The 22,298-nt window shown below is 38.3% G+C and overlaps 1 long non-coding RNA gene across 1 annotated transcript in view; it reads left to right on the forward strand.

Moving 5' to 3' along the window:
• The window catches only part of LOC110402042, a 111,609-nt gene continuing 102,370 nt past the window's right edge, over positions 13,060-22,298 (forward strand). The window contains exons 1-2 of the long non-coding RNA XR_002440839.1: positions 13,060-14,460; positions 14,546-14,775. This is a non-coding gene — a long non-coding RNA (uncharacterized LOC110402042). The remainder of the gene's footprint in view (positions 14,461-14,545; positions 14,776-22,298) is intronic.

Consider the following 22,298-nt stretch of genomic DNA (forward strand, 5'->3'; position numbering starts at 1 on the left):
CAGTACATTTATTTCTCACAAAGGCTGCAACAGAACTGAATTGCCTCTGTTCTGCTATTTGTATTTCCTCAGTGTTCTCCATCCTGTCTCTAAATTGAACAATTTTAGCTGTTGCTAAAGGGTTTTAAACTCTTGATTTGTGGCAATAACTCTCACAAAGATGCATTATGGGCACTGAAGTGATTATCTTGAACAGGCAGAAAAAGGCAGCCTAACTGGCAATTGCATTCCAGTGTCTGCCCCTCAGCCTAGCACCTGCTTTACTGACTCACAGCACCATCCTGGAGAGCTTTATGCATTAGTGAGGGCCATTCAAGCCTTTAATGGAGCTCTTTACATTGAAACAACTTTGTTTGCTTCCATCTATCTTTCAGGCTTCCTTTGCTGAAGACAAGTCCTTTAAAAGGATTCAGTTTTGCTATGATTCTATTCAGTGAGCCCCTCCTTGCTCCTCTGGGTATCTTTTCTCCCCTTCGGTTGCCTGCAGCTGGAAAAGGTACCCATTAAAGCAAAAATGTAGCTTAAAAAAATAATAATCTGAAAGCAAGGCAGTAAGGAGGTTCAGCTAGTTACTGTACATACTATGATATAGCTGTAAAGCTTTATTTTGAAAACCTTGGAGGGAATCAAAGAATTTTAGCAGTCTGTACATTTTTTTTCTTTGTATGGTTCCTTGATGTTTGCATCTTGTATAATGTTGTATCTGCACACACACTCTAATAAAAATAACCAAGTTATTACATTTTTTAACAGACTTTTAAAACTTGGATATACAGCCCCTGAGCTTGAAGAATAAGGTTGTTCAGAAAATCCTAGGAAATACATGAGTTTAGAATTAAAGCCGAGTCACTGTGCAAATAAAACGTTGGTTAGAACAATGTTAATAATATATTCAGATAAAGGATAAGCCATTTCATTGGAGAAGGTAAAATTGAAGTATTAATTATTGAATAATCCACACGTAAGTTCACCTCTTTTCTGTCGTCTGAGAAAAAAAAAATCCGTAGCGGTAGTATGATTATGCTATGAGCTTAATCCTGTTGTCGGGGGGAAAAGGAAATAAATACTTAATAAGGCAGCAGGAGCCACTTGGGTAAGTAAGGAAGCAACTTAACTTTTCTGGATCCAGAACTTGCAGTTCATCTGGGTGTACAATTCCAAATGGCAAAGTCCTATGGAATTAAAACTTATTTTCCTTCCAAGGCTATGAACAGTTTTCTACTGAATTCTAGTTTTTGGAATTTATTACAACTTAGACAAATAAGGATCCATTTTTTTTTCCGTAAAATCATAGAATTATAGAATCATTGTGCTTGTAAAAGACCTCTAAGATCATCTAGTTTACCTGTCAACCTACCACCAATATTTCCCCACTAAACCATATTCCTTAGTACCACATCTACGAATTTCTTGAACAACTCTAGGGATTTGACTCCACCACCTTCCTGGGAAGCCTATACCAGTTCCTGACCACCCTTTTGGAGTTGTTTTTCCTAATATCCAACCTGAACCTCCCTTTGCACAACTACCTTTTCAGATAGTTGTAGAGGGCAATAGGGTCTCCCCCGAGCCTCTTCTTCTCCAGACTAAAAACTTCCAGTTCCCTCAGCAGCTTTGTTGCCCTTCTCTGAGCATGCTCCAGGGCCTTGTTGTATTTCTTGTAGTGAGGGGCCCAAAACTGAACTCAGTACTCAAGAGACAGCCTCACCAGAGCTGAATACAGGGGGATGATCACCCCCTGCTGACTACACTATTTCTGATACAAGCCAGGATACCATTGGCCTTCTTTGCCCACCTGGGCACGCTGCTGGCTCGTGTTCAGCTGAGAGTCAGCCAACACTCCCAGGTCATTTTCCTCTGAACAAGCTTCCGGCCACTCTGCCCCCAGCCTGTAGTGTTGCATGGGGTTGTTGTGAACAAAGTGCAGGACCCGGCACTTGGTCTTGTTGAACCTCATCACATTGGCCTCAGCCCAGAAATCCAGCCTGTCCAGATCCCTCTGAAAGGCCTTCGTACACCCAGGCAGATCGACACTTCCAACTTGATGTCATCTGCAAATTTGCTGAGGGTACACTTGAACCCCTCATCCAGATAATCAGTAAGGGTATTGGTGGGCACAATACTGACCCCTGGGGAACACCTCTCATGACTGGTCACCAGCTGGATTTAACTCCATTCACTAGCACCCTCTGGGCCCAGCCCTACAGCCATTTCTTTACCCAGTGAAGAGTGTACCTGTCCAGACTACAGGCTGCCAGCTTCCTCAGGAGAATACTGTGGTAGACAGTGTCAAAAGCTTTGCTGAAGTTTAGGTAGACTACATCAACAGCCTTTCCCTCATCTGCCAAGCTGGTCACCTGGTCATGGAAGAAGGTCAGGTTGGTCAAGCAGGACCTGCGTTTCATGAACCCAGACTGGGCCTGATTCCCTGGTTGTTCTGCATCCTAGATAGTTTCTGAATAATACAGTCTCTGAGTACTAAATACACCAAATTATATCTTTCTTTTGTTATATACAGAAATATTTCTGTCTTCCAAACTATTGATTTAAATCTTTGAAGACTCCCACAGTCCCAAACCTTTTTGTCTTGTTCTCATCTAGGACTTTAAGTTTGAGGAAACATCCTGTTAAGGATGTAATAGTAAACTGCCTTTCATTTTAGACTTGACTCTTATTTCTTTAAAACATTACTAGTAGTCAAACTGTGTATTCAGTAGTAGTTCCATATGTGGAGGAATAATGGTAAGATTGCATTGTAATAAATGCAGTTTTAATTTGTCGTTGCTGAATGTCACTAATACACATAATTCAAATATGGCATTTAATTTTTCATATCTGTATTTCCTTGCACTTTTTCTTGAACTAAGAATACTTTTTATTAATTTAAAAATATGTGCCAAAACAGGTATATTGGCTAACAGCTTTTGCACCAATATCATAGTTTTCCAACTAGACTGAAATTAAATTAGTATTTAAGACACCAAGCAAATGATACAGTACAGTGATAGGCCAATTTCTTTCTTTTCCACAATATTTACAAAGCCTATGATGCTACTCAGGGGGTGAATGTGATAGATAATGTCAGATCGTTCTCTGGTGTAAATGACCCTACCATCTCTAGTGACAAATAAAGGCAAGTTTTGCTAGAACATCGTTTATGGATATAACCAGGGAAATACTATGGAGGAAGAAAAAATATCTGGTTTTATGGGTTTTAAAGTCTTTAAAAGCAAGTCATGAAGTCATTGTTTGGTGTGTTTTGTGTTTAAAATAGTTGAAAAAGATACTGGTCATCTGCTGCTTGTGTCAGATACATGTTGTGGTAGCCAACTCTTTATGGTTAAAGCCTTATCAAAAAGCCAGTGCACAGTTTCTCTCCTTTTGAATGAACTGATTTTTCACACTTGGATCTAATTTCAGTCCATAAAACCCATGGATAACATGGACATGTTATTCTATTAATTTATGGCCAACTTTGGCTTTAAAGAAACATAGAGGCTTCAACTTACTTCATAAACTTAGTGATTTTTCAATTCTGTTTCTCATAGTCACTAACCTCTACTAACTGCTTACAAGTTCAGGGGTGCTACAATACTGAGTAGAAATGTTTAAGACTATTTGTAGTAAACATGAGCTTGAACTTACACCCTAGCAGACCAGATCTGCCTGGAGAATTATGAAAGCCTCATTTAATTCTATATCTTTGACTTGTCTTAAATTCATAAGAGTTGGTCTATACTTCTGATTGACTGTGATTCATATTCTGCCAGATGGGTAAAAGCCATCATTTGTCAGGAGAAGCACAGGATGTTTGATCATGAAATACAGATAAACGCTCCAAGGCTGTATGTCAGAGTGTTTTTGACTGAAAAATAGACACACTCTTTGTCTGTGATTTATGCAGCCATTTATCTTTTGGTTATCTGTGGAGATACGTAGTGTTGGGTTGGACTGAAAGGATAATTTCCATTTGAGTATTGTCAAGGAAATCTTTAGATCGACTCTAAGACGTTATTCTGTTTATTGGCTTGAAATCGTAGTTCCAGTTAGGAAACCATTCATGTTCGTGGGACAGAAGTTCCCCTACATTACGTTTGGCTGGTGCTACAATGCACGGAGGATGTTGCTTTCTAGGGTTGTTAAACCAAGGAACTAAGTCATTCATCAGTAGAAAAAGACTGAAAGTGATTCTTTTAGCATTGTATTTGGAGTGTGTCAGACTTCAGCTGGAGAATGAGACTGGAACTCGCTGTCGTCCAATGTGAAAAATAGTAGATCACAAACTTGTCTCAGATTTGTGCTTCTCTGTAAGCTCTTCCTACAATGTAAGTTCTTTTGCACTGTTCATTCAGCAGCTGCTTTTCTTCGTAACTGGGTTTTGGCAAAGAAATTGTAACAAGTTAGCATACAGTAGAAAACACTTATCAAAAACAAGCAAACAAACCAATCTCTCCATTTCTGTTTGTGAGTCTATTCTTTGAACCAATTAGGGCACTCAGTAACTTAAGAAGACAATCTTGGATATAACTGTACACAATCTCTCCTTTGTGGAGTTTTGTGTGAAAGCTTTTATCATTTCATTCCACACAATTACACATCAATGAAATGTGAAAATGCTAACAGTTGTTCCATATTTTTTTGGCACTACAGCTGATTTACAGACTGCTGTGTTTCTTCAATGTTATTATTAGGAAAAAAGAAGTGTGAGAAATGAAGAACTTCAGCATTCAGATTTTATCTGCTGAATTTTCAAAGTTTTCCCAGAAAAGGTATTTAATTTAAGAAGATTACGGCAACACTGAATTTTAAACACATAATTCTGCATTCTTTTCTTTTTTGATCCTTCCCTGATTCTACAGGGATCTGTAATATACAGAAAGCTGTATAGTACAGATTTTCAGAAAAGCCACATCATGATTATTCTTGAAGGTAGAGGCTCCTACACTGCCATACTGAGCAACCAGAAGACTGCAGATTGACTGGAACATTGTTTTTTTTTTCTTCATAATCTCTCACACTGGAACAACTTCCGTCATAAACACTCTCCTCTGTATGCTTCAGTCAGGAAAACACAGATGCAGCATGTACAATGCTAACACTTTTATACATAAAATACTTGGATGTGATGCAGCATCCAAGGGAGATGTTCCTGCCCTCTCGTTTATCACCTTTTTTATCATGATTATTTTATTGTTCTGAATGCCTGACTAAACTTCTGTTCTCCGTGCAGCAGGGCGTCAATAGTGGTAGAGCACATCTTTTACCTTTTATATCCTGATCTCCACCTGCATTTCCAAATTGCATGGAGAAATTGGAAAGGATATAGGTTTAGTTTGAACTTGTTTACTGGCTGATCCAGTGGGGAATCTGAATGACACAAAATACCTTTTTGTCAGGAAGAGGTAAAATAAGTGCTACAATTAAAAAGAGATTGTTCAGAAGTACTAGAAAGTGTCTGGGAGAGATGGCAGTTACTTTGGTTGGATTTGAAACTTGAGTCATTATTTTTTATAGTTCTAGCAAACATTGTTGCCATGCAGTGCTGAATGAAGAAAGCAGTGATGTCTCCTGCTAGCAGATTTTTTAGTTTAATGTGCATTCATCTTTGCTTTATTCAGAGGAATGTGTAATGAAAATCATCAAACTAGTTACGGGCTGTCTGTGACAAGAAGTTTCAGTTACTGTCTTAGAGTGTCAACTTACTGCGTCAGAATAACCACTGTGTGACAGATCCATTCTAATTACCTTTCTTATCTTAACATTTATCATTGTAATAAAAAGGAGAAGGGAAAAGAAGAACTAACCTTTTTTCTTGAAGACTACAGAAGAGAGTAAAGCAAAGGCTGGAAATGAAAGAAGCAAGCAAACACCAGCCAGTCTCCATGGTTTCATAGTTCATCCATGGAAACTGGCTGGTGTTTACTTGCTGTCCTGATCAAAACAGTTTCCATATAATCATCTGATTGGATATTTCTGCTGCTTGACACTAATGAATTATTCATCAGATGAAAAGGACCAGCTGGTCTTCTTTTGTCATAAGCAGGGTTTTGATTGTGGTGATGATAGAAGCTCAGACAATGATTCCCCATACCCATCTAGGAATGTGTTTAGGTTGCTCCTTCTACAGCAGTAAGGTTTGGTGTCTGTCCTGTTGATCTGCCCTTAAACTTTTCATCTTCTCTGATCCTGAAATATCTTTACTGAGGTAGAGGGAAAAGTTTTGTTTTCTTCACTGATGTCAGTGAAGTTATTTCCAGACTTGCTATCTGCTCATCTTGATTCTGTACAACTGTGCATCACTGCAAATGTATAATTCCTGTCAAGCATCTTTTGAGCAATGTCACATGTTCTGAGCTCTTCGGTACTCAAGATCAATGCCATACTCAGTATACAGAGATACGCTTTATTGGAGGATGCTAGAAAATGAAGTGAGTCAAGGGGGGGAAGTCTGTGAGAAATCGATAAATCATTGTTTGGGAATAATTTTCCCTTAGAAATAAAAAAGTGATAAACTTCTCTAAGAAGTCATAATTATAATTATTGCAGCAAAAGGATGCCCTAATCACCTCTAGTACATTCCATGTCTACAAAATGTAATTTGAATTTTAGTTGCTGATTCTTGCCATCTGTACTGTGGGCAGGGCAAGATCAGCCCACTGTTGTATTTCAAGATGACTGAAAGGTGCAAAGTAAACAGTATAAAAGATGAAAACTCAACCTGGAACTTTGAATGGGCTCATTGGATCTGAGTCATGATTTCTACTTGACGGTGGCCTTTTTTGTTAGTCAAAGTATATGACATAAATATTCATGAACAATCCTGGTTAAACATGCCATACACATTTTCAGCTGTGTTTGTAGATTCTTCATCTGATTCCTTAAAGAAACTACACGTATATTGTTAACTCCTAGGTTCTTCATTTATTGTGAGAAAGTGGATATATGTTTCAGGGCATAATAATAAAAATATATGGTTTATTATTCTTGTGCATCTGTGCTTCTCTCACAGATACCATTTATTAAAGCCTTAGAGAAATTCAGTGGAGATTTTTAAAAAGCATTTTAATTTTAAGGACATGAAAAATTACTAATTTATTAACAAAGGCTCTGGTTGATAATACTACTTAATGTTTTATGGAAACTTCCTGAGATATTTTCTTAGTTGCTTTGAATTTCTAATTTTCCAGTGATACAAGCAATTTAACAGTTCTTTAGTCCTAAAAGGATGGGGTGGAAGGGGCATGGGAGTGTTCTTTCCTTTGAAGAAAAGACCAAGTATCTTTTCCAAGTATTGTGTGCATCTTACTGTGCTGTGCTTTCTTGATTTCATACTTGGTCTCTGCTGTAAAGTTCTTTCTTTGCTTACAGTGCCAGGATGCTACTATATCTTAAAATATTTTATAATAAACCACGTGGCTGTTTGTACTGGATGAATTCCAGTTTCTTCATCAGTAGTGGATTGTGCCTCATTCAGGATTGTGTCTGTGTGTAATCACTATTGTGAGGTGATCTTTCCTTAGTGTTAAGTCCCCAGAATAACAAAATAAGTACTTGAGCTTCCTATGAGTTGCAAAATCTCCCATACTCTCATGAGTTTTTGTAGCCTCTGAGTTTCATTTTACCTGGTATCCATCCATTTTTCTGTATTAGAATTTTGTAGTTTCCTGTGCTTGAACTTGCTAAAGCTGCTAAAAGCATATCAAATAATTCAAGGATTACTCATTGTCAAGCAGAATATGTACTGAGTTTCTTTGCATTTTATTATTATATGCATTGCTTACAGGTACAGCATAAACAACTGTTTGAATATTTTCCAGTTTTTTGCAGTTTTGGAGAATTTGAGCTTGGTCTGTACTATGGTCTTGGAACTGCTCCTTGCTTCCTTCATGCAGTTCACTTTAACCAATGGCACCATCCTGAAATATCTGTTCATAGAATGTATTCAAATTATTAGTGGTCATGAGGAATTAAGATGATATTATTCACTTCGTAATGGCAATTGAAAGACAAACATTTGGGGAGAATAGGAGAAAAGAGTATAGTGTATTAAAAATACAGTTGTAATTGTATTTTATTGTATTTAGAAAATTACTTTCATAGGGAAAGATACGAAGTAATTCCATGCTGAGATTTGGTTGTTAAATCAACACCATTACCAAGTTGCTTTGACAGGTGCTGGTCATTCATCTTTAAAAAATATATATATTAAGTGGGCATACTTGTGTCATGAAAATAAACTCAGACAGTTTATTCCATAGACTGGAGACTGAAGTAGGACATATGAAGAACATAATGGCAGAAGTAAATGAACAGCTTGATTTACAGAGTGGTGGGAATAACAGAGGGACAAAGATCAAGTCACAGAAGTAAGCGGAAATAGACAACGTGAATGTGCAGCTTTGATGGAATCTGAAGATAGTTTGAATCCATTTTATCACATTCAGCATAGAACATTCTCCCAACTTACCCTCAGTTGCCTGTGATCCTTCATAAGGTGACAGAGCAGTAGCACCTAGATCGGAATTGCAATTGTGTTATTCAGATGAAGGTGAGGCTTTAGCAAGTCATAGGGGGAAAAAAAAAAAAAAAAAGAAAGAAAGAAACAAAACTACCCTAAAACTTGCGGGCTCAAACTGTCTTCATGGGCCATTGGGAGAGGCTGTAGCTGTAAGGTAACTTTCTTTCCTCCTCTGATTCAGCTTCAGCACAAAGCATCAGGCAGCAGCACTAGGGTAGCCAGGGTCAGCCCAGAGTCCAGACCATCAGGAAAGTTCATCGTTCAGGGTCAAGCTGGGAATGCAAATTGAGACCAGGCCCTATGAGGGAAATAGGAGGTAGACACAGTCCTAGCCTGACCAGACAGGGCCGTTGAAGATGGGACCAGGCTGGGATGTGATTGAACCTGAGTAGGCAGGACCCATGGCCAGGCAGGGCAGGACTATGGGGAGCTGAAACCTGGCCTTGTTACGGTCTCCTTGGATCAGGGACTGACAGCCCTGGGGCTGACATGAGGTCCTGGTCCTGGGCAGAGTCAAGAAGCCCAGGGTAAGTTAGGACAACTGTGTGCTAAACCATTGTATGGAACTATCAGTTGTTCCTTTCTAAGACAAAGTTATACGCACTGCTGGAATAAGTGTTTCTTGTTTTAAATTTATCAGTTAAATTTAGTCATAATGTGTGTCTGCTGAATTCTGACCACCTCAAGAAACTTATCCCTGACAAAATGTTGAAAACAGTGAAGGTGGCTGCAGTCGTGGTCTGACAGGGTAGCCGTGACCTTGTAATACGGCGATGTGACAAGTTTACACCATTAATTTATCTTTAACTGCCTTGCATTTAACATGAATCTCTAGATTGCCTGTTTGCTTTGTGATGCTTTGGCTCCCACTGTGATTCTGTCATTGGAGAAATGAAGTGATTAATGACATTTAAATTAATTCAACTAATCCATTAATTAAATCAATCAATTTAATTTAATTACAATGATTGGTGAAATTAATTCCAGTAACTCAGATCCCCCTGTCTGCCTTAACTCTGTGTCCTTGGTGCTGGAGCATTTTGTGGTGACTGTCTGATGGGCACCAAGAGGAAGTCTCCTAATGCACAGATCCACTGCATTAATTGCCAGAGGGCTGCAGAGGACTCAAGAGCTCCAGTGTGCCTCAAGGGACTTGTTTAGTTTCTGTTTCCTCTACCAGGAATTGGCTGAAGAGGCACTGGTTTTACTTCTTCTGAATACTGATGATTATCTCCAACAGATCACTAGTGTCTCCTGCTGTGTTGACATCCTGGTAAGATCTCCAAGACTTGTCCACTGCAGCCCACATTTGTTCACAAGTTTCTGTTTTGACTTCTGTAACTGGTCCCTTTGGCATCAGTACAACTAAGGATATTTAGTAAATTTGAATAATGCACAGCACAAATTTAAGGAAAACTAAGATATGTATTATAACTAAGATATGCCATAGAGTGGCTGCTAAAAACCCAAGTAGTTGACTGATGTCAGCTACGAACATTACACAACCGATAATTTTGTAGATTTATTTTACTTGTAAGGTGAATTGAAAGCATTTTGGGAATGCGTAATGTCAGCGCTCTAGAAATTTTCTTAGAAACTCTTTTCCTGATGCTTCTGTTGACACACAGATGAGGAATCTTCCTAACAAAAAGGTTTCATAAAATGAAAGGCTCTAAATTTGTACTTAAGATATTAAGAAGCAAAGGTACTTGATTATTTTCCTAATGAAATTTTATTGAATTTGTAAAGAATATAAGGCATTTGTTCAAAGACTTCGCATAATCCTAGTTACTGTTACTTGCATGTATACTCTAACAGTTTGCTCATTAAGCTTTTTGTGCCTATAGTAAATTACTGTCTCAACACTTAATCACAGAATCACAAGGGCTGGAAAGGGCCCCTGGAGACCATCTAGTCCAGCCTCCCTGCTGAAGCAGGTTCCCTACAGTAGGTTGCACAGGAAAGTGTACAGGCGGGTTTTAAATATCTCCAGAGAAGGAGATTCCACAGCCTCTCTGGGCAGCTCACTCCAGTGTTCCGTCACCCTCGAAGTAAAGAACTTTTTCTCATATTTGTATGGAAATTCCTATGTTCCTGTTTGTGCCCACTGTAACTTATTCTGTTGCTGGGCACTGTTGAAAAGAGCCTGGCACCATCCACATGACTCCTGCCCATTAGATATTAATAAGCATTAATAAGATCTCCTCTCAGTCTTCTCCAGACTGAATGGCCCCAGGTCTTTCAACCTCTCCTCATAAAGGAGATGCTCCAGACCCCTAATCGTCTTTGTGGCTCTCTACTGGACTATCTCTAGACCTCTGTCTTTCTTGACCTGAGAAGCCCAAAACTGGACACAGTACTCCAGATGTGGCCTCACCAGGGCAGTGTAGAGGGGGAGGATAACCTCCCTTGATTCACTGGCCACACTCCTTGTAATGCACCCCAGGATACCATTGGTCTTCTTTGCCACAAGAGCGCACTGCTGGTTCATGGTCAACCTTTTGTCCACCAGGTCACCAAAGTCCTTCTCCACAGAGCTCCTCTTCAGCAGGTCATCCCCTCACCTGTATTGATGCATGTGGTTATCCCTCCCCAGGTGTAGGATTCTGCACTTTCCCTTGTTGAATCTCATCAGGTTCCTCTCTGCCCAGCTTTCCAGTCTGCCCAGCTCTTGCTGAATGGCAGCACAGCCTTCAGGTGTGTCAGCCACTCCTCCCAGCTTTGTATCATCAACAAACTTGCTGAGAGTGCATTCTACCCCTTTATCCAGGTAATTGATAAAGATATTGGACAAGACCAGATTGAGCACTGACCCCGGGGAACACCACTAGCTGCAGGCCTACAACTGGACTTTGTGCTGCTGATCACAGCCCTCTGAGCTCCGACGGTCAGCCAGTTCTCAAATCCACCTCACTGTCCATTCATTTATCCCCCACCTCCTAAGCTTATCCTTGAGGATTTTATGGGACACATCAAAAGCCTTGCTGAAGTCAAGGTACACAACATCCACTGCTCTCCCCTCATCTGCCCAGCTGTTATGATGTTATTGAGGGCTACGAGAATGGTCAAACATGAGTAAGAATAGGAGAAAAAGTGGTGCTAAAGGCAAGGAATAGAGTTGAAATTCAATAATGTTATGTCTCCACTGCTTGGTTAGGGAAGTTCTAACAGGCTGGAAGTGCAGAATGAATATGGTCAAATGAAGACTATGTATAGATCTAGGCTATACTTCCTGGAACACACCAGGAATAATGTGTTCAAATATCTTGCTAGTACATTTATGCTCTAAAACATACAACATCTCTCCAATTAATCTCAAAAGATAATGATTTGAAGAGATGATGGGTGGAGTCAAACCTTTACTATCTCTTTAGCAACCTCAGTTTTATGATAACATAGCTGTAACTGATGATCATATGCAGAATTTATGAATCAAGAAGTAATCTCAGATCTTCTAAATCCTAGTCCAGAGGTCTGATCATCTCTTATACAGATTTGTTTTCTTGTTTTTAGATTCTTGTGGTCAGCTTTCAAGTTTGTGTCTAGTAAGACCCTTAAAGTACAAGGTAGATATATTCCAGACAAATTCTTGACAGATGTAGCACAAAACTGCAGAATTAAGAGGTTACCAGGTTCTAAGGTATACACAGTATTCATATAGCATCACAGACAATCCTGGGAAGCATCAAGAGCTTAAACAGAATACAGGAGTTGCCAAAAACAAGAAATAAAGTAAAGGAGAATAAAGGATGGCATATCCTGGGTAGGGCTAATTACTGAGTTTGTAAGGAGAAACAGCATAACTTTTCCACTAATGCAGTTTCAGTAGAAGTTAAGGGCATTGAAAGGAGTTGGATGATGTTTCCCTGGAGACCTTTGGTGCAATTAGAGACAGGAGAAGACTGGGAGATGTATTTACAGATAAAAGACAGTAAGAAGGCCTAAGGCTTTGATTGTAGGATTAATTACTTGGATATTGACTTAGGTAACAAGTATGCAGAAGCTAAGGAAGATATGTTTGAAAAATACTTCTAAGGGATGTTGCCTTAAAGAAATACATCAAAAACTGTGTATTCTGAGGCAATTTGGGGTTGCTAAATTCATGAAATAGATGACAAGATACTATCCAGTACTTCCCCAGAGTCTATTTCTCATGGATCTCAACAGAACTTCCTGCATTGTGAACCAGATCTGTCATTTTCACTTTATCCAGAGTCCTGTATTCTTGGACTCTTGAGTAGTAGCTTGAAATAAATTAAACTATTGGAACTCATTGAATGAAACAGAATTTAATTCTCACTTTTTACTCCTATTCTGGCCAAATTCCTTTTTGTTTGCGTATGTGTAAGAACAGAATAAATCCCTAGTATTATGTCAGTGTTATTTGTTAAAACATATAACCTCCATGTTTGTACTTTCTGTTAAGCATAAAGAGAGAAAGAAACAGTTGATGCTGCTTTTTTTTTTTTTTTTAAATTCAGCCCTTGAGATTAAACAAAAAAAATAAACACAGCTAAGACAAGTGGAAAGAGGTGAGGTAATGGACTTATTCTGTGGTGTTTGAACCAACAATACAGGGGAGCATACTGATAGCTGCAAAAAATGCCTTTCAAGCGCAAAACCAATTAACTCTGGGTTAAGAGAGGAGGAAAATACTTGTAGGGATAGTCATGAAGAAGGCTCTGGAAGTGAGTAATGAATTCTCTTTCAATGTCTAAAGTGAAGACTGGAAGGAGGTGCTTTGGATTCAGCCATCTTATTTGAAACAGAGAAAAGAGCTGGTAAGTGATATTGCCAGTAGAACTTTCTCGTGACAAAAACACACAAACAGAAAAAAAAAAGCACCCAACAACCTTGTACTCAAAACTGCTTCTATGTACAACATGTGCTTCCAGCTGAGAGTGTTAACACTTTTTATCTTAAGAGCTTGCATGATACTCTCATTCTTATTGTTGTACTCTTAGTTTTACTGAACTCTGTCTTGTGGAAACGTGTGTAGCCAACATAGCCTGTTTTGCAAGTGTGTTAGATGATTGTTGCCTCTTTTTCCATAAGTTAAATGCTTTTTCTGTTGGAGTGAAGTTTATCATTTACCAGTAAGTCCTATTCATTTGTCTTTTCTTCCTTGCTTTCAGAAGGAAGCAAGCTTTGACACCATTACTTTGTAAATGTTTCTAGTGTTTTACCTGCTCTGCAAATAATTGCTGCTTGTGGAGTATAATTTAGTCTGAAGGTGATGAAAAATCCCTATATCCTTTCAGAATCTCAAGGTAAAAACTCTAGGGAAACCACTCATTTGCCAGAATATACTTTGAATAAAAAAAACTAGTCATCAATCCAACTAGTTTTCAAGTAAATGCAGAGTTTTAAAAAAAAAAAAAGTGGCTACAAGCACTAAATAACTAAATATTGCTTAAGAAGCTTTTGATCTATTGCTTGTTAGTACTGTCATGCAACACCATGTTGCCCTTTCTTTCTGCCAGCTCAGCTGTTAGTATGGTTACACCTGTGTGTTCAGGACTCAGTTGCTCTTAACCTAAAAGAGAAAGGGTTATCTTTAAGCTGAATTATTTCAAATAATCAGTTCGTAATGTGATTTCACTAAGAGCTCTATGAACACAACTGTAGATAGTAATAGGAGCCCTTTTAGTTATCTTCACCATCAAAGTCATAGCTTAAGCTTATCTTTAAGAAGAGGAGATTCTATTGTGTGATCTATATGCCTTGCTAGAACTCTTGCAGTTTCAAATGGTGCATTGCCTCGAAATACCAAATGGGCTATAACCCTAAATGGATTTCAGTGAAGGTAACATTTGCTGTGAAATGTTCATACAGCTATATCACATTCTGCTTCTTCTGTGAAATCCAAGACAGAGTATTTAAGGTGAGCTTGATGTTAGAAGAATATCAGAAGAGAAGAGAAATCTGGAAAAATGTTAATGGTATGTATATACAAGGTATATATAAGGTTATATTATTTTACCTTTTGCCTTTTATTATGTTACTGAATACTGTCTTCACATGCAGGAGAAAGGGATTAAGACTTCAGATGAAATCTCAAGTATTTTCCACCAGAGGGTTGATTGTCATGGAGAAAACAGTCAAGCTAATTTCCATACAATGGAATATGAAGATGTGGCAGAGCCTCTGGATCCTGAAGATCTTCCTTGTCGGATCTTGAAGAGCTTCCTTGTCTAGGAAGTCACTTACCTTCACATAAAGGGTATTCTGCAGTGCAGGAGACATTATAGCAAAAGGTAGGCATGAATTCATCCTGTGGGGAAGGAAATCCCTGTTCCTGTTCAGGTTTTCTGTATCTTAACATCTGCTATAATGTGATGTGCGTGCTATTATGTGATTTGGTAATGCCCACTGGCTGATACCAGTTCTCTCAAATACCTTGAAGAGACCATAATGTATATCTTTCTGCAGATTTTGTACTATCAGTGCATGATAGGGATTTTCCCTCTCATTCCTACTTTTCCTATTATGCTCTAATCATCATTGGATCCAAAGGGGTTACACAGATGTGACTTCTGTCACATATAAACATGCAACAGAAGGGTAAATGCATAAACAGTAACATGACTTGGAAGAACCTTATAACAGGGCTGGAAACTGCCCCCATGCCTGGAACTTCGATTAATTTAGCACTTTTTCAATAGAAAAAGAGGTCAGAAAAGATAGTGAGAGGAGAAAGTGCATGTGTGCAGGGCCATATTCCAAACTGACACAGATCAAATCTATTCAACTGCAGACTCTGGAGTTGTGTAGATTTACCCTAGGTTCTAGCAAAGATAAAGTTTATAAGTGTCAGTGCAGAGGTTGATCAGGCACAGTGGATTTAGGATGCTTCCTATCCAGAACACCACATTTACATGTTGAATTAACAAGCAAGGCACGTCAGGGCAACTAAACAAACATAATATGTGACCTGCTCCCTTTAACTGGTACTCGAGTGTGATGAGCTCATTAAGGGTAAATCTGCTAACACTCATTTCATGTCAGCAGAAGACTGGTTCATGGTGCATGCTGTCATCTCAACAGGAGATCAAGAGATACTCAGCTCTGACATGACCTATTATGGCTAAATAGCAAATTTGTGTAGTTACGTGTGTTTCATGAAAATGCTTGATGCACATTAAAGGAAACCTTTTGAACCCTAAGCTCATTATTCTTTTTTCAGTTCATCAAATTTGCAGGCGTTCTGCTGTACATACCAGTGCTCAGTATTCTCCTGTCAACCATCTAATGAATATGGATGTTATTTGTGCTGCTCTTTTGGGGCAAAGGCCCAAATCCTGATGCTTGTCTGTCCCCCTTTGCATTAACTAAATTTGCAGCAATTAGGATCCAGTCTTACGCTGAGAGCCCTTAACTCATGATTATAGCAGATTTGGCATCCTGTCCAAAAAGGACATTACGCCAAAGGAAATAAGTGGAAAATCTTGGCATGGAAATATGTAATCATTTTTCCATCTTTCTATATATTTTCTGTTAAAAATGGTTTCTGTTTAATATCTTTCCATTCATTCAACAGCATTTCCACAGTAAAGATGTATTTTTTTTTCACTTGGGACTGATTTACTTTCACAAAACACATAAATTTTTTTGGATTGAAGCCTTAGCACGGAGTATTGATCAGCTTCTCTAGGTGGATACATACTGGATAGGCAGATGCTTGATACCTGCAGTTACATATTCCTAGTTTCCTGCTTAAATGTATCCAGCCTCAGCACTGTCCATTATTTTACCACCAGGCAGTAATCAAATGGTAGCAAAAATGAGTGGAGTTATTAGGACATAATATACAGTAATGTCTCCATCATTATGTCAGATTATAACTAGAACTTCACCATTCATATATGAGTACACGCTCATATAGAACCAGTCTTGAGCAATTTCAACAGCTAAACAAAAGCTTGAATGCAAATTGGGACTGCATTCGTATCTTAGTCTTAAACAGTCCACTGCTCTGTTATAGTAGCCTCTGGAGGATGAAGTTGTAAGAAGGTAATGTGAATGAAATACGTGCTGACACTGCTACTGGTCAGCTCTAATTGTGTTGTGCTATGTATTGCATTAAATATTATATTTCATTACATAATCATCCAGTACAATTTGCTGCTACTACTAATGAGAAGAAAGCAAGAGATCTTTCTGATAGTGTAAGCTACTACTCCAGACTGAACGAGACTCTCTGAGACACAGATACACATTTTGTTATTATAACTCTTCTGCAGAGAGCTTTTCTCCAGCACATGGGAGGGATGGATATTCAGTGTCAATGCATTACTGTATATCAAATTTCAGCTGTTGCAGCCTTTAAAATGAATAGAGGGAATTAGCTGAAAGACCAGAGTATTTACCACACATTTTGGTAGGCTTTAAAATCATCAGTGATACCAAATTTGTGATGGATGGCAATTAACTGCCTTTGAAACTAGAAATAGAACTGTTACAACGCGGAATTGCATTGGTAGGGTTGGTATATATGTATATATGATATATATGATATATTATATATATATATATTGATATATATGTATATATGTGACCAGTCAGGCAGGACTCATTTTCAATTAGATGAACATAAGGGACTCATCAAGACACACAGGTAGTGGGTGAAATTAAGTCAGGATCTAGAAACAATGTAGGAGATTCACCACTGAAACATCAGGTGGTGTCAGTTAATGTGAGTGAAATCCTTTTATGTGAATGTTCTACCCTGTGCTAATAGCCTTTTCCAAATATTTTGCTGACTTGCAAGTTAAAAAAAAAAAGAAAAAAACACATGTTTTCAACCTTAGGTGACACTGGCTTCTACCTTTTCCAAAGAATGAAGAGAAACCAAAGTTTGCCATTCATTGTTTCTTAGATTTTAATCGGCTTAGTATTAAATCAGCTTCGTATTAAAGACAGCTTAAAAGCTTGGGCATGGATATTTAGGCACATATACATATATATGTAGGAAAAATATGCTGTTATACAAGATTTAAATACCAAAACATGTAAGCTGATAACTTAACAGGCATCCTGTCCTTTTAGCTCCTTTATTTTTTTTTATTTTCCACACGGATTCTGGCAATATAATGGAAAATATGAGCATTTCTGCTAAGCTTTTTTTTTTTTTTAATTGGCAATTTTTGATAGACACATTAGTAGCATAGATTATGGGAAAGATGGTCATAAAACCTTTTATAGATAAGGAATTTGAAAGCATATTGAGTTGCAAATCAGAGGTGCTGTGGCTAATGTAGGCAAACAGCAAGCCGTTAGCATTGTTCGCTACAACGTTGTATACAGTGTAAGGTGGTCTTTGATGCATGGTTGTAATCAGAATTCCACAGAAATCAAAATCAAATTCCACAGAAATCAAAGCTGAGGTAGAAAAAATATTGTAAGTGACTTTCCAGAGAGGTTGTGGATGCCCCGTCCCTGGAAGTGTTCAAAGCCAGGTTGGATGGGGCCCTGGGCAACCTGGTCTAGTTTATATATGGAGGTTGGCAGCAGGGGGCATTGGAGCTTGATGATACTTGAGGTCCCTTCGTACCCAAGCCATTTTAGGATTCTGTGATTCTATGATATTCACTTTGTCCTTCATGAGATCCATCAAGTGTTCTTATATATGGAGTGGATTTACTTTTTCCAGTCTTGTTCAGTCACTTGAAAAAGTTCTAATCTGAGATAAAGTTCATTTGGGAAAATTAAAAATAATTAGAAATTTAGTTTTCTGATAACTAGCAACAATTATGGTGTGAAGGGACAAAGAAGTTAGGCAGTAGGAGAGCCTTTCTATTTTTAAAAGTAAAGGAAAATGAAGCACTGGAGTAGTAATTGTGAAGTCTTTATAATTTAAATCATGGGTTGATCCTGCTTTGGATAGATCCCTGTTTGGCATTTCCAGACCTGTTTTTTACCATTATGATCTTTTCATCCACTTACATGAAACAGCCAGGAGATTCCAGCAAGTCAAAACTGCTGGGTGAACTAGAGAATTTTCTGTGCCTTATTTGCAGTCTGAGTCTCCTCATCGACACTTTCCTGGCCCTAAGGCCAAACACACACTCATATTGATCGACCATCCATGTAATTTGTTACTGAATTTGTTGCTGGATGTACTGTCCAGGCTGTCTGTGGAGCAAGCCAGAACAAACTATGAAGGCATGCAGCTTGAGGGTGCACTTGGCTGTTATACACAAAAGCTCCAGGACTCTGCCTAGATGAGCAGCTTCCATCTAGTCCATCTGCTCTCATAGCGGATGGCTAATAGCCAGCAGGCCAGATGGTACTGAGTACTTTCCTAGCAGAGTCCCCAGCATAAGCAGCTACAGGGATAGGAGGAGTTTCTAAGTGCACTGAGCACTGGCAAAGTGTGAGTTGCCTCCAAGATAGTACAGACAAAAACATCAGGTTTGGGGGCTTCCCTGGGGCGGGTCAGGTCTAATACTTATCAGACCTATTGTGTATTGATGCAAAATTTGCCTACATTCAGCTGTTCTTTACATTTAAGAGCCCTCCTGTAGACAGGGAAGAGATTCCTTTTAATGACTTGGAGATGACGATTCAGTCAATATCTGGTCTGTATTTTGTTAACCAAGGCGATCTGACTTTCACTGACCTCTTCAGATATCCTTCAGCAAAAACTGGCTGATTTTTCAGTTGCTTTTTCTGAGATAAATGTGTGATCATGTTAAAAAACTTTAGTTTTTTTATTAAAATGAGAATAAAAAAGTATCGCTTCTCCATCTTTGCAGTTCAGCTTGTTGTTCTATTTGACACGTGGTTTTGGACCTTATATCAGTCTCTGTGCTTTGCAAATTCCAAGCGCAGTAAACATATCCTTAACACATCATTTGGGCTAGACTACATAAAGATGTAGTCAACACTTTCTTTTCCATGTATGTCATCCAGTATGATTTCAGAAGCCTAGGTATATGTTTAAAGATCTGTATGCTATTGCTAAAGCCTTTCTTTTTTAAACTAAAAGTATTTCCTCCCTCTAGGCACAATCATTATACTTGAGATTGCAAACGTCATATAATAGAGAGATAGCTTAGTGTAAACGTAGAGAAATGTATGCATGTCAGAGGCTACTAGAATTTATAAATAAAGCTCCTTCAATTTAAAATACACCAAAGCAGTGATGACAATAAAAAAGACAATTCCTAAAGACTTCTACCTGATAATTAACATGTAAATCAGTATTGTAATTATAATTCTATTTAATAAAAGATTTTTTAATTCTTATTCATGTTTTCAGTATTATTAAAAATCATCGATTAATTAGATACTTCATTCTTTTAGTTGCTGGAGAAAGACTCAGCTTGCTTTTAATTTTCTTAGTTCTCTGGATGGCAAAAAGGGATTGAGCACTGAGAGAGAAAATCAAATATTCTCACTGCTTAACCTATAAAAACTAACAAGATCTATCGATGACTTTTTGTGTGGTATTGAAAACATGATGTAGAGGAGCAGTGTTTTACAGATAGATCGAGTAATGACCAAACAAAAAAAGAGCCTGTCTTTTCTTCTGTTTCCAAAGCAGAGCTGTCAGATCTCACACTGTTCACACGCACCTGTAGTCTCATGCAGAGTCCTAAATGAGGGTCAGAGAGAAGTAGCTCCTGGGCGTGCTTTGTGCTCTGTTACAGCATTAGCTCTTGTCAGCCCAGCTTCTTGTTGTGTGTTCTTTCTTCATTATGTCTCCTATTCTGGGCCAGAGAGTCTGGGTAATGTGAAGCAGACATTGACTTTGCAGGATTCAGTCTTGTTACAGAAGAGCGGAGACACAAAATCCAGTTTCCAAAGCTTTATATCCCTCCAACAGGCGTTGCTTCTTTTGAGGTTGGTTCTGTGATATCCCACCAGTTAGAAGTATTCTGATTGGCTTATTGTCTGCACACTGTTAATGGATTGTTGTATTAGGCGAATAACGGAGCACTTGGGTTGTAATGCGGAAGGCCCTTCCCCATTTTGCTTTCTATTGGTTGTCCTACTTACTTGAACCCGTGTCGTAAGACGGGGAGGCTGTACTTCTTTGTTTTCATAACAAGGAGTATAACTACTACTATGGCTTTTCAGAAGTGAGTGGACAGAGCGGGATATTCAATATGATTGGCCAGGAGCCCGCGTGAGCTTCTGGAACAGTCTAGTAAAAGATAAGAAATACTATATAGTTCTGTAACTTTTACCAATAAACGCCATTTTGCTGTACATCATATTGATGCCTGTATGCAGTATTTGGCCCGGACCAGACTTTTGGTCTCAGCGCACGAGGACGAAATACAGAGGGTTGCCTGCGTTTGGCTCCAATGGATACAGTCAAGAGTGAAGTGTGTTAAGGAACCACAATGAACAATAACTACACTGAAATCGTGGTTGTTCAGAGAGAACTTAATACCACTGTTGCAAACCTCCACTATTCCTGCTAAAAAAAATTCCATGATGGATTTGCTAGAATGTTATCAGCCCTGGTCAGTCATCTGTGTGACATAATTGCAAACACTGAACTTGCAGTAATTCCTGTCCTATATCATCCTTTTCAGCCTGGACACCAAAGGTCTGCAGAATGCTTACCTTGAAGTGACAGCCTCTAATCATCCTTCTGAAGTCCCTCTCCTTATGCTGAGTTGTGTCTCTTTAATGGTAGAAGTGAGGTTGCTGAACCTATGATTGTCTAGGAATACAATAGAGGCAAATTTTGTGACCATACTGTCTTAAATCGGTGATGTGTTTGGGAAAAGCAGACAAGCTTTCTGAGCTCCTGGTCTCTTTCTTTATTGTTAGAACTTTATCTTCTTTGGCCACGAAGCACTCCTTTCTTTTGCTGACAAGTACTCTTAACAAGCTACCTAAACTCCTTTCCCTTTATTATTTGCTGAAGATATCATTGTCTGCAGCTGACAGCTTCTTTTCAGCTGACATTTGGAAGACTTTCTGCAATCTGTTCCAGACCTTTCTGCTTTGGACAGAATTTACACTTGAAGTTTTGCATTCAAATGAGTTCATTTGAAGAAAGCACAGTTTATCATTTTCCCTTTCCCTGAATTAAAAATTACAAGTGATCAAATTCATTTAGGAACAAAATAGTTCTTTTTTTTTTTTCCTCCAGAGGAAACAGTAGACATGCAGGCTTTTTCCACCTCTACTCAGAATTACTGAAAAATCAAAAATACATGTACTTTAAAGAACTTTATTTTTAATTTTCATTTTGAAAATCTTCCTGGTTTTCCCTTCATCTTCCAAAAAAACCAGTGCAGAGCAATCAAATCTCAAGTCTGTTTATACAATTTATCTTTGCATTTTCATCAGAACTGAGCTGATCCAGAAGTGAGGCTTGAATTAACATTCTCGTTTTTTTCTTTAGAATTAATTAAGATAATTCTCTATTGTAATTCTATTCTATATTAATTTTGCTAGTTAGGTGTCTGTTTAAAATTTACTTATAATTGATGAGTTATGCTAAATTTGAAAACTGAATTTTTTCATTTGGTCACAGGAATGCAGTTTAGTTAGTGAGGACAAGTGTTTGTCTCATTATCAATGCTGTATTGAAATGCAAACACCTTGAAAACTCAGAAATGAGAAGTCTTCACATCAGAAGACCCAGAGCTACTTTTTTAATAATGTTTGTTCACTTCAGCCTTCAGTGAGTGTGATCAAATAAGAAATGGTATTAAGCTACAAGTACTCTTAACTGCTAATCAGTCTTACTGAGGCTTTAGTGCTGCTCAAAATAGAGCAAGACCAGTTCATCATTTTGCATGTATGACATTGG

This window comes from Numida meleagris, chromosome 6, assembly GCF_002078875.1.
Source record: "Numida meleagris isolate 19003 breed g44 Domestic line chromosome 6, NumMel1.0, whole genome shotgun sequence".
In the NCBI taxonomy this organism is placed as follows: domain Eukaryota; kingdom Metazoa; phylum Chordata; class Aves; order Galliformes; family Numididae; genus Numida; species Numida meleagris.